Source organism: Contarinia nasturtii, unplaced genomic scaffold, assembly GCF_009176525.2.
Source record: "Contarinia nasturtii isolate CC-2019 unplaced genomic scaffold, AAFC_CNas_1.1 Cnas_scaffold_1296, whole genome shotgun sequence".
Classification (NCBI taxonomy): domain Eukaryota; kingdom Metazoa; phylum Arthropoda; class Insecta; order Diptera; family Cecidomyiidae; genus Contarinia; species Contarinia nasturtii.
This window is the reverse complement of record NW_022198636.1, coordinates 1-14,844: the sequence shown is the minus strand read 5'-3', so window position 1 is coordinate 14,844 and position 14,844 is coordinate 1. Positions and strand designations below refer to the sequence as shown.

The window sequence follows — 14,844 nt, the reverse complement described above, 5'->3', positions numbered from 1 at the left end:
TTGAACACTGTGTCGTTTGATGAGGTTCTCCTATTACTCTTGTTTTAGACAGCGTGTATATGTGCTGCGTTCGTTTATTTGCTATATTGTTTTCATACTTTTGGTGAAAAGCATAAAAAAGGAGTTGTCGGTAGAAAATCTGATTGCCTGTTTTCGCATATGTAAAAGTTATCTTCATTCGACATATATAAAACAGAAAGGTTATGGTTTTGCTTCTCGTTAAGTACTATCTTGCCGAATCAAAATCGGCAAGATTAAAGCGTTCCTTATATTCATTCCAAAACTTTCTGTAAGTGCTAATTGTAATATATCCGTTTTTCTCTTTATCATACAATTCAAAATACATTTTAAGACTTATTTGCATGTATTTCTTGTGTTCACTATATCCTACTCTACGCTTTAAATAATGTTCGAAAACATTCATGAATCAATCAAAATTGATAGTTCCTGTAGCTGATGTAAAACCACGAACGATTTGATTCCATTGCTTTACGTCGCTGCTTTTCGCTGGATCGTTTTCATCAATAAAAGCACTATAATTTATAGCAAAACCACGATATTCCTGGTGAGTTGAAACATAACTGATGATCATGCGGTTTCCAGTCGACACAATATGTTCTGGAATGTTATTTTCACAGAAACGACCTAACAACGATGATTTATGCCAATAACCGTCACGAACTTCTAAGTAATCACCGTTGCAATCATTCGATTTGAAAATATTTAAATCGTTTATTTCAAGTCGAATCCGTTGTCCATCTAGGACTTTTATGCGCCATTGACATAATTGATGTGTTTTATATATTGATTCACTGTAGTATTCTGGTGAATAAAATGAAAATGTTTGAAAAAAATATGTTCGGCCGCATTCAGGACACTTGTACAATTTATTTGCTTTTCTGATGTCAGTGTCACTCAATCGTATATTAAAACCAAGTTTCGGCAAAATACCATTCTTTCCTTTCTTCGGCTTAACGAAACGCGGGTTATAATGCATGATCGAGTCAAAATCGTATGGTTCACCAAATGTATCGATCTCTTTAGATGAAACTTTTTCATATTGTCTCATCCAAACACTGCGTTCTACATTTTTTTCTACGATTTCAATATAATCATCGCGATCTGGCCTCTCATGTTCATGATGGAATCCTATTGCATGTCCCAATTCGTGCACGATACTGTTAGTTCCCTGACAATCGCCGATGGCTACTTCTTGACTACCATCTTGTTTGGCAACATTCGAACAGCAGCCACATACTGCATCACGTTTAATAAAACGTATGAAATCTTTATGCTCAACTGCATTACGTTCAATAAAAACAATGCAAGTGGAATTTTCCCATTGTCTCATCGCCGCCTTGATTGATCCTATTGCAAACTGATTAAATCCAGCTGTCGTTTCTATTTCGTATGGAACAACGCCATAATTCCAGACGAATTTCCTATCTGTTGCAGCATTTCGCTTCGAGCGCACACTTTCGGTTTGTGGTTTTTGAATACGTCTAAGGGATGATTCCATCACCATATCGCCTTTAATTAAAACGTGCGACTTACACACATGCACCAACACTCCGAACAACACAATTATAACAAGTTTCAACATTTTGATAGATTTCAACACACAATATTTTTCGATTTATCTCGCTCGGATGCTATTTTTCAATGTTTGAACTAACTTTCTTTTTGACAAGTTCAACACAATATCTTTTTTCAACAAACTCTCAAATACAACTGACTTCTTAAACATATCGATGCATGATTTATACAAAATTTGTTGATGTACTTCTGACCTGAAAACAATTACAATCCTAATAAGGATGTTTCAAAAAGTACAAAGGCGCTTAATGACCTAATTATCATTGTGTCACTAATGGAGTTTCATCTTAAAAAAGAACAAGGTGTAAAAGATAACATTTTTTGGATCATGTGTTTTCGTTAGGTGACTGGTATGCTACATAATTCGTAGAAAGCTGAACGATATGCGCATAATCCAGTAGAATCAAGAATAAGACACGGATATAACGAGATATTTAAATTAGTTTACACGTTTTGATGTTAAGTTGGACTTCATTGGAATAAGACGTGAAATTCATCGAGAATGAATATATTTTCGAGTGTCGTGTTTCTATCTACATTAATTGTTTTGTTGATTGAATTGTACATTCTCAACGAATCTCTTGGAGCGGTAATTTATATGTGGCATAGTATTTAGTTTTATAATTGAAAATTGATTTCTTTTGTTGATATGTGTTTGTTGTATCTAAGATGATTCTTTGCAATGTTAAAATTAGTTCTTAAACTTACAATTTTTCGACAATTTTCAATATTTTTTCAAACTCTCGAATGATTTGAGTTCTTAGAGAACACTCTCACTGGCTTCTCAGTGTCTCCACTCATTTGCATAACTTTCAATCTTCGATGGAATAAACCATCCAACATCTAATAAACTTAATGAATTAAACTTCCGAATAAGAATAAAAATTGTCAACAAAATTAATTCAAACTTAAATAAAAATAAACACACAAAATAAACTACATGTTTTTTCTTTTGGATGTAACACAAAATAAATCTGATATTTCATCCATCATCCAATATATATAGAAATGGTCGAATACTTCACATGAAATTGGAATCTTTCTCATAGGCATCACTTCAGTCATGACACTTCACTCTATCAACCAACCAAAGTCGTTCAAAATCTAATGGTTTCTATTCCTCGCAACCCCCAATCATCCTGTAAAGTCACCAGATTTTATATAAAGTTTCGGGGGAAGGTTATCGTGTTTACAAATGTTTGCGTACAGCGTACAACATCCATAGATACAGTATCCATTGATATATTTTTATCTAATGTTATTTATCTTGATTCTAAAAATGTTCAAAAAACTTAATACACAAAATATAATGTTCAACGAATCATAAAAAGATCATCAAAAATCATTCTTGATGTGATTGGACGCTGAATTAATGAATAAATCACCCAACATCCAATTAACTTAATGAATTAAGCTCCAAAATAAGAAATGTCAACAATTCGAACTGAAATAAAATGCAGACAAAAAATAGAATTCATGTTTTTAACTGAAAATTGAAACTTGTTGATCTGTCTTGTCAATTCCAGAATGAATCAGATGTTTCATCCATCATCCAATATTTCTATATACTAATCGAATACTTCACATGAAATTTCAAATGAGATGTAGAGTTTTTATCCATTCATTCGTATTTTTGAAATCCAACTTATTTATTTATCCATAAAATATAACTCATCCATGGATAAACTAACATCTATTCTATCCATGGATGCACTATAACTCTCCTCTATCCAAGTGGATCTCTCTCTTCCTTTTCTTCATTAATAAATTTATGATGGATGGTGGATGTAACTTATCCATTAGAAAAACATCAACAAAATCTATCCATGGATGAATGGATGTTGGATAATGGATAATTTGGGGGACCATTGACAGTGAGCCGTGTGTGTATATGCATGCTTTGTGTGTTTTCTGCACAAAATATTAATGTTTGTCTGTTTTTAGAAATAAAGAAACAACAATATGTTAGGAGCAAAAAAGAACAGATTTCTATCCAAATTCTAATATCAAGTGATTGTTTGGATTAAATTTTATTCATAATAAATATTGGATGTTGCAATAGCAACAACACCCGAGTATACCGGCCACGCTGTTATACACGCTCTTTTGCAAAGAGCTATATAGAGCGCAAGATTAATTCTACGCTCTCGTCTTTTCTAATTTGAGTCTACTGCGATTCCTTGTGTGAAAAAATATATGAGAAAATATCAATATAATCAAGACGAAAAAACAATCAACATGAAATTATTTGCATGACGAAATATGATCTGTTGTGTATGGTCAGTGGACTCTTTGCATACTGTTTCATGCTTATGTGAGAGATTCCAATTGTTCTTCTGTTTTTTTTTCTCTACATATCTTAATTTATCGAGTTTTTTTTTACTTCAATACATTTTTTTTTTGACATTTCTCCACTTTTAGAAGCAGATTAATGTCTTGAAAATATTAATTCAGTTTAAAATTCAGGGGTGGGAAGGGGATGGGTAATGAAAATTTCTTCTAATTTGTAAATTTCAAACTTTTCAAAAATTATGAGGGGGTCAATATAGCTTTTAGTGTAAAAATAAGGAGTTTTTTTATTCCATCCGGATCAAAATTTATGACCGAGGGGAGGGAGAGCCATCGATTTTTTTAATTTTCAGGCACTTTTGTAACCAAAAACATCTATCGATTCCATAAGTGATATTTTAACGTTTTGCGGTTTTTTGGGAAGATTTTCCAATTCGGTGGTTATAATGGCGACATAAGTGTCAGCACTGATTCGAGAGTGGTGTCAATCGTCAGCACTAAATTATAGGCCAGAAACGAAATCCAAAAAATCACCCATTAGGGTAGTCACCATGCAAAATTTCAAAAATGACATGTTTTTTCATTTTTCGGTGGCTACAGTGGCGACATAAGTGTCAGCACTAAATTCGAGAGTGGTGTCAATCGTCAGCACTAAATTAGCACTAAATTATAGGCCGGAAACCAAATCCAAAAAAACACCCATTGGTCACCATGCAAAATTTCGAAAATGACATATTTCAGTGTTTCAAAAATTCAGTGCTGCCATCTGGGAGCAGCACTAAATTCGGGAGTAGTGTCAATCGACAGCACTAAATTATAGTATATGCGATTCAGCAGCACTAAATTGGGGGGGGGGGGGGGGGGGGGGCAACGACATTGACCTCATTTTAGCATACAAAAAATCGAATGAACTACTATGCTGTTTATATACGAGTTATAACTCGTATATATACGATGTGTTGTTTATTCCTTTTCTCGTCATTTCATTAAAAGGCGCAGAAATGGTGCGTGTGCCTTTCAAAAGGCGCCAATTGTTCGAACGGGATCTAGGGGGATATTGCGTGTATATAGTCGCAATTTATTGACAAATATTTGCGACACATTGGTTTATATTCGTATACGAATATGAAACCACTTTTTTCAAATATGCCACCAATATATTCCAATATATTATATAAAATACTCTTGTAAATACTAGAGTACAAGTATTTGCTAAAGTACAAGTACTTGCCAGAGTACAAATTGTAAAAATATATATTATTGAAAAGAAAATGTTTTAATGAAAAAACGAAAAAATGGTTTTTTCTTGATTTGTATAATTAAAAAAAATGTTTTATTTTAGTTTTTTTATTTTTTATTGTGTGTTTTATTTATTTATTTATTCATCCGTGGATTATGTACATTAAACTAATTTTGAACAATAAGTTCATTGTGCAAGAGTACTAGATTTGTACTAAAACGAGTTCTAAAATCTAGTACCAAATATCAACGAAAATTTTATACTTGACATTACCTCTTTTTTGACCACATTTATTTGAAGCGTCTCAAACATGGTAAGTTTGCTTCTTTTCACATATTTTAAAAATATTTTATTTAAAACTTAGAATATTTAAAAAAAATTACTAAAATAAATGTGGTCAAAAAAGAGGTTATGTCAATTATAAAATTTTCGTTGATATTTGGTACTAGATTTTAGTACTAGTTTTAGTACAAATCTAGTACTCTTGCACAATGAACTTATCGTTCAAAATTAGTTTAATGTACATAATCCACGGATAAATAAATAAATAAAACACACAATAAAAAATAAAAAAATAAAATAAAACATTTTTTTTTAATTATACAAATTAAGAAAAAACCATTTTTTTTGGTTTTTCATTAAAACATTTTCTTTTCAATAATATTTTTACAATGAGTCGTTTAAGTAACTAGAGTAATACTCTAATAGCTAAAGTATTTTGTTAAGTATATTGGAAATATTGGTTGCATATTCGTGGCATATTCGTATATATTTGTTTATATTCTTTTTCGAAGTTGTTTCGCAATCTCCCCCTAGAACGGGATCTAAAACCAAATTAACTCGCGCACTTACAATTTGTGTGCAACTCTTCTTGGATGCGCGCACCTGATTCTATACAAATTTTGGGTGCCGCACTTGGATTACTATTTTCATCAAGCGGAAACACAGTTTGATGTGTGTTCATTTTAAACTTTTCAAAATTATTATCGATGTCTCGAACTGAACGTGGTATTCGAAGCAACTACGAATAGAGCTGTAATTTTCACTCAGTCAGTGTGCGCACATAGTAGTTTGTACAGTGTACACTCAAATTCCATGTGCAGTTGTGCACGCACACTTGCACAAAAGTTTGATATTTTAAGGGATGGTTTACAATTTTTCGACAACGGCTAAGTGTGCGTGCACATTGAAAATACAAGCATTGTGTGCATCGCACATGGAATGTTAGTGTACACTGTACAAACTGCTATGTGCGCACACTGACCGAGTAAAAATTACAGCCTTGACTACTCAGCCGTATTACATACAACGTTTACACGGTGTATTACAACGCGGTCACCTTGCGGCAGAGCTACGCGTCAGTCGTATGTATTACTTATGTATACTATGCGAGACTCGACCCGCTCACACTTGTATGCGGCAGAGCTATGGTCATCGCTCTATACATAAAGAATATATACGACCGACGCGTAGCTCTGGCAGAGTCTGCCGCAAGTGACCGCGTTGTAATACACCGTGTAAACGTTGTATGTAGAACGGCTGAGTACGAACCCAATATTTTCGTCGATGAGCTTTTCAAAATAAGTAACATACATGTATTCGATTATGGCATTCAAATATTCCAAAAATTTGTATCGACTTATTGAATAAGATCATGTATGATCCTCGCCCACGTCTATTGTTCCTTTAATATTTTTTGAGGTATATCGATTATTACCTTCAGTTGGAATATTTTCAAAGATACCTAATAGACATAGAAAGTTTCTATTAGAAACAATTTGTTGAAAAAGTGATAAATAATATTGATTTGAAATAAAAGAGATCTTACCGTTTTTCATAGTAGCTGATCCGTGACAATTCAATCCATCCAGATGAAATGTATCATACACACTGACTCCGATTCTGTGTATGCGTATGTATCGTAAATTTTGCACAAGCAGCTACGATTGACAACTGTGTGCAGAATTTGCAATACATACGGACACAGAGAGTTAGTGTGTGCTCCTGTGTATTAGTCATGTAGTTCGCCAGAGCTGTATGATTTTTATGATATCGCTTCGTTGAATTTTGAAACAAACCAAAACCCCATGCCAAATAAAGAAAAAAGATGTTACCGTATCAATAAAAAACTATTATTATTTATTTTTGTTTTTCTTTACCATTTTGGTCAAAGACTTCGTTTCGGTTTTGACAGCAGATACCCGCTGTTCCATACGTTGCTCTACAGCAAACATCTGTTTTAGACTCCCAACATACTCATTTCGAATTCAACTTTGAGTGATTTTTGGTCAATATCCATTTTTTTTTCAATATGATAGCAGAGACTGTTCAAAATACATAAAAAGTTAATAAATAGCTATTAACTATTGCTATAGTTCTTAGAATTAAGCTTCTTACCTAACACACATATCAAATCATTCTCACATTGATAGTGGCGATGATGATTGCCTTCCACATTTTGGTAGTCGAAATGATTTCTGGCATGACCATAAAATCTAACATCGGATCGAAATCGGCATCATATTCGATTTTAAATTGATTAAATCTTGACGATGCAAAAATGATCAGGCTGTGTGTTTTGTATAATTTCAGCAGGCACTGCTATTACTAGCACGATAGGTATGCTCTGCCTAAGTTTGACGCATTGCATACCGCATTGAAATCGATGCCTGCTTACAGTGTGTGTTCATTACGCGGCAATAGCGATACCGTGTATTACGCAGCATTCATGCATGTGTATTGATGGTTTACGGTGTCGCTATTGCCGCGTAACGAACATACACTGCTTACAGCAGTCACATGGAAAATGATGAAACAGTGATTGACATTTTTATTTTAACTATAAATAATCGAATAATCCAAAATTTTATAAATTCAACTTCGTTTTAATGTTATAAATTTGACTTTACTTTCAAGCAATAGTTCCGTTTTGTGACAAAATAGCGTATTGCGTCGTATTATTTCACTTAATGCGTAATAATTTGACATCAACCGAGGATTGCGTTGACATATTTATATGTAAACGTCACTGGCATCTAAACCGAAAACGCCATCTTTGGTTACACAGCAGTAGCTATTTCTGTGACAAAATGTTCACTTAAATTTAAAATAAAATAAAAGAATTTAATTTTAATCCCACATTTTTTTTGAAAAAAATCCTCATTTAAATCATTGAAACCATATTAAAAATCATTTGTTGATACAAAATTCATTTTATTATTAATTGCAATCGATTTGAAGGAGCGAAATTGACAGTACACTGTAGAGATTAAAGAAACAATACATACACAAGCATCACATGTACGCTTAAAGTGGTCATCACAGAAACGAAGCTGAGCATGCGCACATGTATTAGTATTTTCATACACAGCATGTTTCGTTCTTCTGTTATAAAGTGTGATGTTTGTCTTTATATATATTTTACTCCATAAAATCGACGATAATTAAAAAAATGAATTCAAAAAAATTGTTTCAAGTTTTGTTTTAATAGGATTTTTCAAATAGTCGGGATTGAACCATTTTTGAATGTATATTAAACTATTTAATTTGAACCAATCAATTGGTTGGTTAAAAAATTCGCAACAGATGGGGGATCAAGAGATGGCATTGTCGTAGATTTGGGAACGAACAATAGTCGTAATATTACCGGGTTTTTTGACATTTCGATTTCGATTTTCAAAATCCTTTGAATATTCAAATATGAATACACTGATGATAAAAATGTAAATATGTAAATACGTGATGTCACTATACTGTTCATACACAAAATAAACAAAAGTCTCCGCGTAAACATGCCAGACCACCGTACACTTTATCTACACTTTGCTCACACCTTCATTTTCATGTTTATTTCTTAATGCTTATTTTGCATTGAAAGTATAGCGAGAGTGTGACGAAGGTGTAGCGAACGTATACAATACTCTTTCACACTTTCGTCAGACCTTTGCTTCTTTTAATGTATACAAAAAGAAATAAAGGGGAACATGCGGCGGAGAAGTACACATGCACAAACGTTATCTCCAAACGTTATCTCCATCTAATTTCATACCAAACATCGTTTTTGTGTATTCTCTTTTGTGTGGTTCTTCTTCGTTTATGCTTTGAATTGATCGATATTTTGTATGAAATTAGATGGAAAAATACAATTTTATACGGAATGTCAACTAGTTCCGAATTTTATACGACAAGCCATCTAGTTTTCACTGCATAATTTCTTTGTGTGCATTTGAAATGATTTCAAAATTATGATGAAACGTCCAATATACTCACTTTATCATTTGACGATTGGTTTTGTTGTTTTTTTCTTCTCTCAGAAATGAAACTAATGTACACAACGACCTCGGTTGGACGCGTTCACCGCTTTAGATGTAGTTTTCTAATTACAAATAGAAATGGTCTAGTTTTCATTGTATTACTTCTTTGTGTGTGTATAAAAATAAAACCAACACGAATACCTTTTCAAAAAAATCGATTTATTTTACTGTGTTCAAACAATCGAACATTTTCTCTAAAACCTAATTTTTCTTAGTTTTGATTATTACCGTCGTTTGCGTGCCTTTTCATATGTTCTTGGTAGCATGTGCTCATATGTTGCCGACGAATGTTCTGCCTTTTCCATCCTCACACGAAGGACAGTTAGCTACATTTGGTGCTGAAAAAAGCTACATCTGGCTCTCTTGCAAAAATATCGTTTAATGGCGATTGTCGATTGAATGTGTTGCTTCGTTCTGTCGATTCAAAGTGTCGTTTCAAACTAGCCAGTGAAATACACACACAGCGATTATCACTGATATCACATTAAAGTAGCTGTCAACCAAAATACTAATAGGTGTCAACCGCCACCGTAGTGGGAATCCACAAAGCATAAACGAAGAAGAAGCGCACAAAAGAGAATACACAAAAACGATGTTTGGTATGAAATTAGATGGACAAATACAATTTTATACGGAGTCCAAATTTTATACGACAAGTCATCTAGTTTTCATTGTATTACTTCTCTGTGTGCAGTTTTTGATATAAATTACATTCTGATAATAGATATAGTTTTTCCGGAATAAGTTTCTTTAAACGGATCAGTCGTGTGATAAGTCATTTGATTCGATTCAATTTTTTCTGATGCAATAAATCACAATATTAAATAATAAATAAATAATGGCAGAGAAAGATTATTTAATATGTAAGGCAATGCAAGCAAACAAGACAAATACAGCCAAAGAAATCAATAAGACAGAAGCCAGAACAGAGCAAAGGCGAAGTCACTAACACAAGCGCACAGCGATAACGAGAACGGAATAAACAAACGAACAAGATACATAGACAGCATGTTAGTGAGAAATCTTTGTCTCACAGTCATTTTCGTTGTAAAAAGTATAAATTTAACAAAAATTCACCGAAAAGACAGTGCATACAATTCCATCGTCAACAGATAATTTCATCGATCAGAGCATCGCACAAAATGATTATTCAATAAATTCAATGGAAGTACGTTGCACAAAAGTTCATCGACGACAAATCATTTCTACGATCAGTGCGTCGTACAAGTTATAACTCCAACTAAATTCCGGCTAACGGAATCATGGAAAGGCATCGACGAAGCATAGCGAATCACCGCAAACATAGCAGACTGCGGCCCGATGTAAAAAAAACACTAAATTTTTCGAATTTTTCGAATTATTTCGAAAAAATTGGAACAAAATCTAGAAATTAGTTCCTATATATTCAAAAATTTGTAATCCACATGGTAGTAATGTACATTTACAAAATGTAGATTATGTATCAAAGTTATCTACATAAGAACCCAGTTCAAAAGGAAAACATATTTTTGTACAAATTGCAAAAGTGTATATGAAAAATTTAGTTTCATTTTCATTTAAAATCAAATCGCTCGAGTATACATAAAACTTCGCCGTGTATTTTCGACGCGTTTAACCATTTTTGTTGAATTGACATTTTCGCCAACGAAGTTGTCGATTTATTTCGTTTTGTAGAAACCATTATTGCAAGCGTAACGCTTTCAGTTTTTTCTTTTGTTTTTCTTTTCGTTTTACACTTTGATTGTATGCCTTTTGAATTTCGGCTTCATGAGTTTTGAATGATGCGCGAGCCTAGTTATTTTAATATTTTAACTTTGTTTTTGTTCCGGCTTTTGATCATGCGCCTTCTGAGCGGCAGCTTCTCTTTTTTTTAATTTGTCACATAGTCGTTTGGTACACTCATAGAAATTGTTTGATGTTTTCTCCGTAAGTAGTGGTATTGTAATACTTACGGTATTACGAAGAAAACGTAAAACTATTTCTATGAGAGTAACTAATCTGAATTTTTATATAATCACCGCCTCTGAGTGGATAAGGAGACATCTGCTTTTGAAACATCACAATATATATCAAGTAGTATAGTATCATCAAATCTACCCATATAACTCATTGCGGAGTAATTTTGTCGATGACGGGACTGTGTGGAGTTCGGCGGAGATAGCATGCAAATGCTGTGTGTACGAGTGCAACAGCATTCTTTGCTGTTCATAGATTTATTTTTTCCAATCGAACATCTTAGTAGCCGTACACACAGCTAAGTTACTAATCATCTGCGTAAGAATGATACACATAGAAGTGCTGTTACCCTCGTACACACAGAGTTTGTATGTCATCTCCGCCAAACTCCGCACAGTCCCGCCACCGTCAAAATTACCCGGCAAATGAATTATATGGGTATCAATTACAGCGATTACAGAAAAATATCAATCATTACCGTTGACTTGAACACAATGGCCATAAATGGCTTGTTATACCCGATAAATGGATTGAAAACAAGAATGAAAAGATTTCGAAAATGTATCACTCGCCAAATTTCATCGAACAACCGATTTTCAATGAGACCACGAAAATAATCGAGCATGTTATAATGCTTATATCGCAAGGACAATTGGTGTCTCAATTAATTTGTAATTGAATAAAAAAAACCTCAAATCGAATTCAGAATTTTTTAATATTGATATACGTGATTGATGAGTACGGCGCTTGAAATGAACAAATCCAACTCTTCGGTGACATTTTTTGGGATTGGGACCAATGTCGTTGGAACACGTGATGGATACGTACACATTGTACTTGTTATCGAACATTTCAGCTTTTCCGGTGATTGGATTTTTTGTGGCCACATCATACTTCCGAATAGACATGTCTGAACTTATGCCTATAAGGGTACCCAATGTATCCTTTTATTATCAAGACATCTTACTATATTTTTTCTCCATTTCTTATTATCTAAGTGATCTAGTCAGTGGATAGTTAATAAGTTAAGAGAAATCTGGAAAACAATTATATAGAAGACCAAATATATAGAATTTAACATTAACTTATTGTTCTCTCTCTATACTAATATACAGGGACTCATGGTTAATTTTATCGCAGGAAACTTCGTGATTTGGTTCAAAAAAGCTTCAAAATGATCTTTGCTTGTGTGGGTATCAACTTCTTCGAACCACACGGCGGCTTTCTTTTGATTTTCAGTCAGGCGCCAGATTTGCTTATATCGCAATGGTTCGCGCACAATAACACGCCCTCGACGCAACGACAGCACGTTTTATGTAGGCTGAAATTTATCGCACGACATCATTTTGCACGACTGGTTCCCAACAATCAACAGATGATATGGCCAGAATGCCTGACTGGCTTTTATCACTACAGCCGAAATGTTTTCGGTTAAGATAATAATCTTACCCAACAAGTTAGCCGTGCTATACAGTGTTCGAAACGGAGGCGATTTTTCAATTCCGACACCGAGCGAATCCGAGATTATTAAATCCAATACCGACCGTTCGCCGACCATCTTTTTTCGATACTCGAAAATCAAACAAAATTGAATACAAAATGAGGAAAAAATGACAATTGATGAAAAATCCATTCAATTTTTCAAAAAATCGCGAACTCGGAAAAAACTCGGATGGCGAAATCATTCCGACGCCGACTGTTCTCAGAGCATCTTGGGTTTTGGTCGGAGTCGGCAGTCGGTCGGCGTCGAAGCTTTACAATGAAAAAAAAAAAAAACCATACACTTACACAAACTTGCAAAACGGTTGTAAATTGATTTGGTTGAGGCATTTGGAGCTCATGACCAAGCTCCACAGGTTATCTAGTTCAATTAAACCATTTCCATAATTTTTTCAAATGTGGCTGGTGTTGTGACCAAAATGTGACACTTTGTCTGTGCAAAAAAAGTGAAAATTTATGTAAGAGTCTAAAATAGAGCAACAAATCTCTGAACTAAAATCATTGAGGAAAAAAACCCATTACAATTGACTTACGTGCAAAAATTGGTCAGGATCCGACACCATTCTTACATACAGGTTGAATGGAAAAGCAACGTTTTTCAATTCATCGTAAACGTACTTTGCTTGAGCGTATGTGGGCAATAAATATACCGCAAATGGCTTTCGCTCATCAGCTACCGCCATAGGTTCTCACCAAAAAAAAATCTGTGGGGGGTCCCAGCCGAAAATCGATGGGGGGCCCCGACCCGAAAAACCCTAGCAAAATGAAAGAATTTTTTCAAGGCTCAAAATCACTAGCAAAATGAAAGATTTTTTCGAAGATACGACAAATCGATTTAGGGATTATAAGAATTTATCAATTTTATTCAAAAATTAATTATTCAAATGTAACAAATTGAATTGAAAGTGAATTCCAACGTCATGACATCATGGCAGCTGTGTCAGTCTTTTTTTTGTGTCTAAAAATCAAATAATACACATTTATTTTTGTGATCGATAGACTATATAATATAGTATTTTTACTTGAAGCAGAGGCAATGAACTGACGGAGGCGCTTATGGTGAATTGTTTAGAGGCTTCTTCCTTACGCAATTTGACCGTCCCGTTGACAGAAATATTTGCTTCGGCTGCTGGTCCATTGCTTATACAAGAACTTTGACATTCGCCCATTTTGATCGTTTTATTGCACAAATAACTCAACCGAATAAACTTTTTGTGAAAATGAACTATTTTTTCCAAGTAGCAAGTATTGTAATGTATTTCGGAGAACCAAATGAATTTTATGTATACATTTTGAAAAAAAAAAATTTCATCACTTAAAAAAAAAAAAATTTGCTCATTTTATCATATATCAAACATGTTGTAGAATTTGTTGATAACATTTTTGAATGCAGTAGCCCGAATTTCCCCACTGGCATCCATGAAATCAACAACGAATAGTTTACCCTCGCCGTTGTCGCTTTTCCATCTTCAATATTGACGTCTTCCCTATTTCACGAGCTTCAGTAGTCCAACTGAATCGATTCATGGCATCGTAATGGCGCATTCTCTTGCGAATTGAAATTCGAACATGTCAGCGACTCAGTTATATGAGTAATAATGTAGTGGTTGTAGCATGGGATTGTGTCACTAAAGCGTCTACATTGATACTGCACAGAAAGACTCAAGTCATTCATGCATCGTCATCAAAATACCGATGATGATAACTAGGGGGTAGATACGTGGAATTAAAACTCCAAGGGGAATGTTACAACAAACTAGAAATATATATTTGGTAACCGTCCAATAAGATGTATTTAAAACATCATTTGTATGAATATGCATTTAGATAGACTATTATTTTTAGATGCATTTCATGCTGTGCTAAAAAAACTTATAGACCAAGAGCCACTCTAACAAGTAACTTTTTTTTTGCTTTATGTCAGAAAACTATATTGAACCATGCAGCTAG

The 14,844-nt window shown here is 33.8% G+C and overlaps 1 pseudogene; it reads right to left on the bottom strand.

Annotated features, from left to right (window-relative positions):
• Window positions 1–427: 427 nt before the first annotated feature.
• Window positions 428–1,525, bottom strand: LOC116345500 (annotated as a pseudogene).
• Between the last annotated feature and the right edge of the window lie 13,319 nt (window positions 1,526–14,844).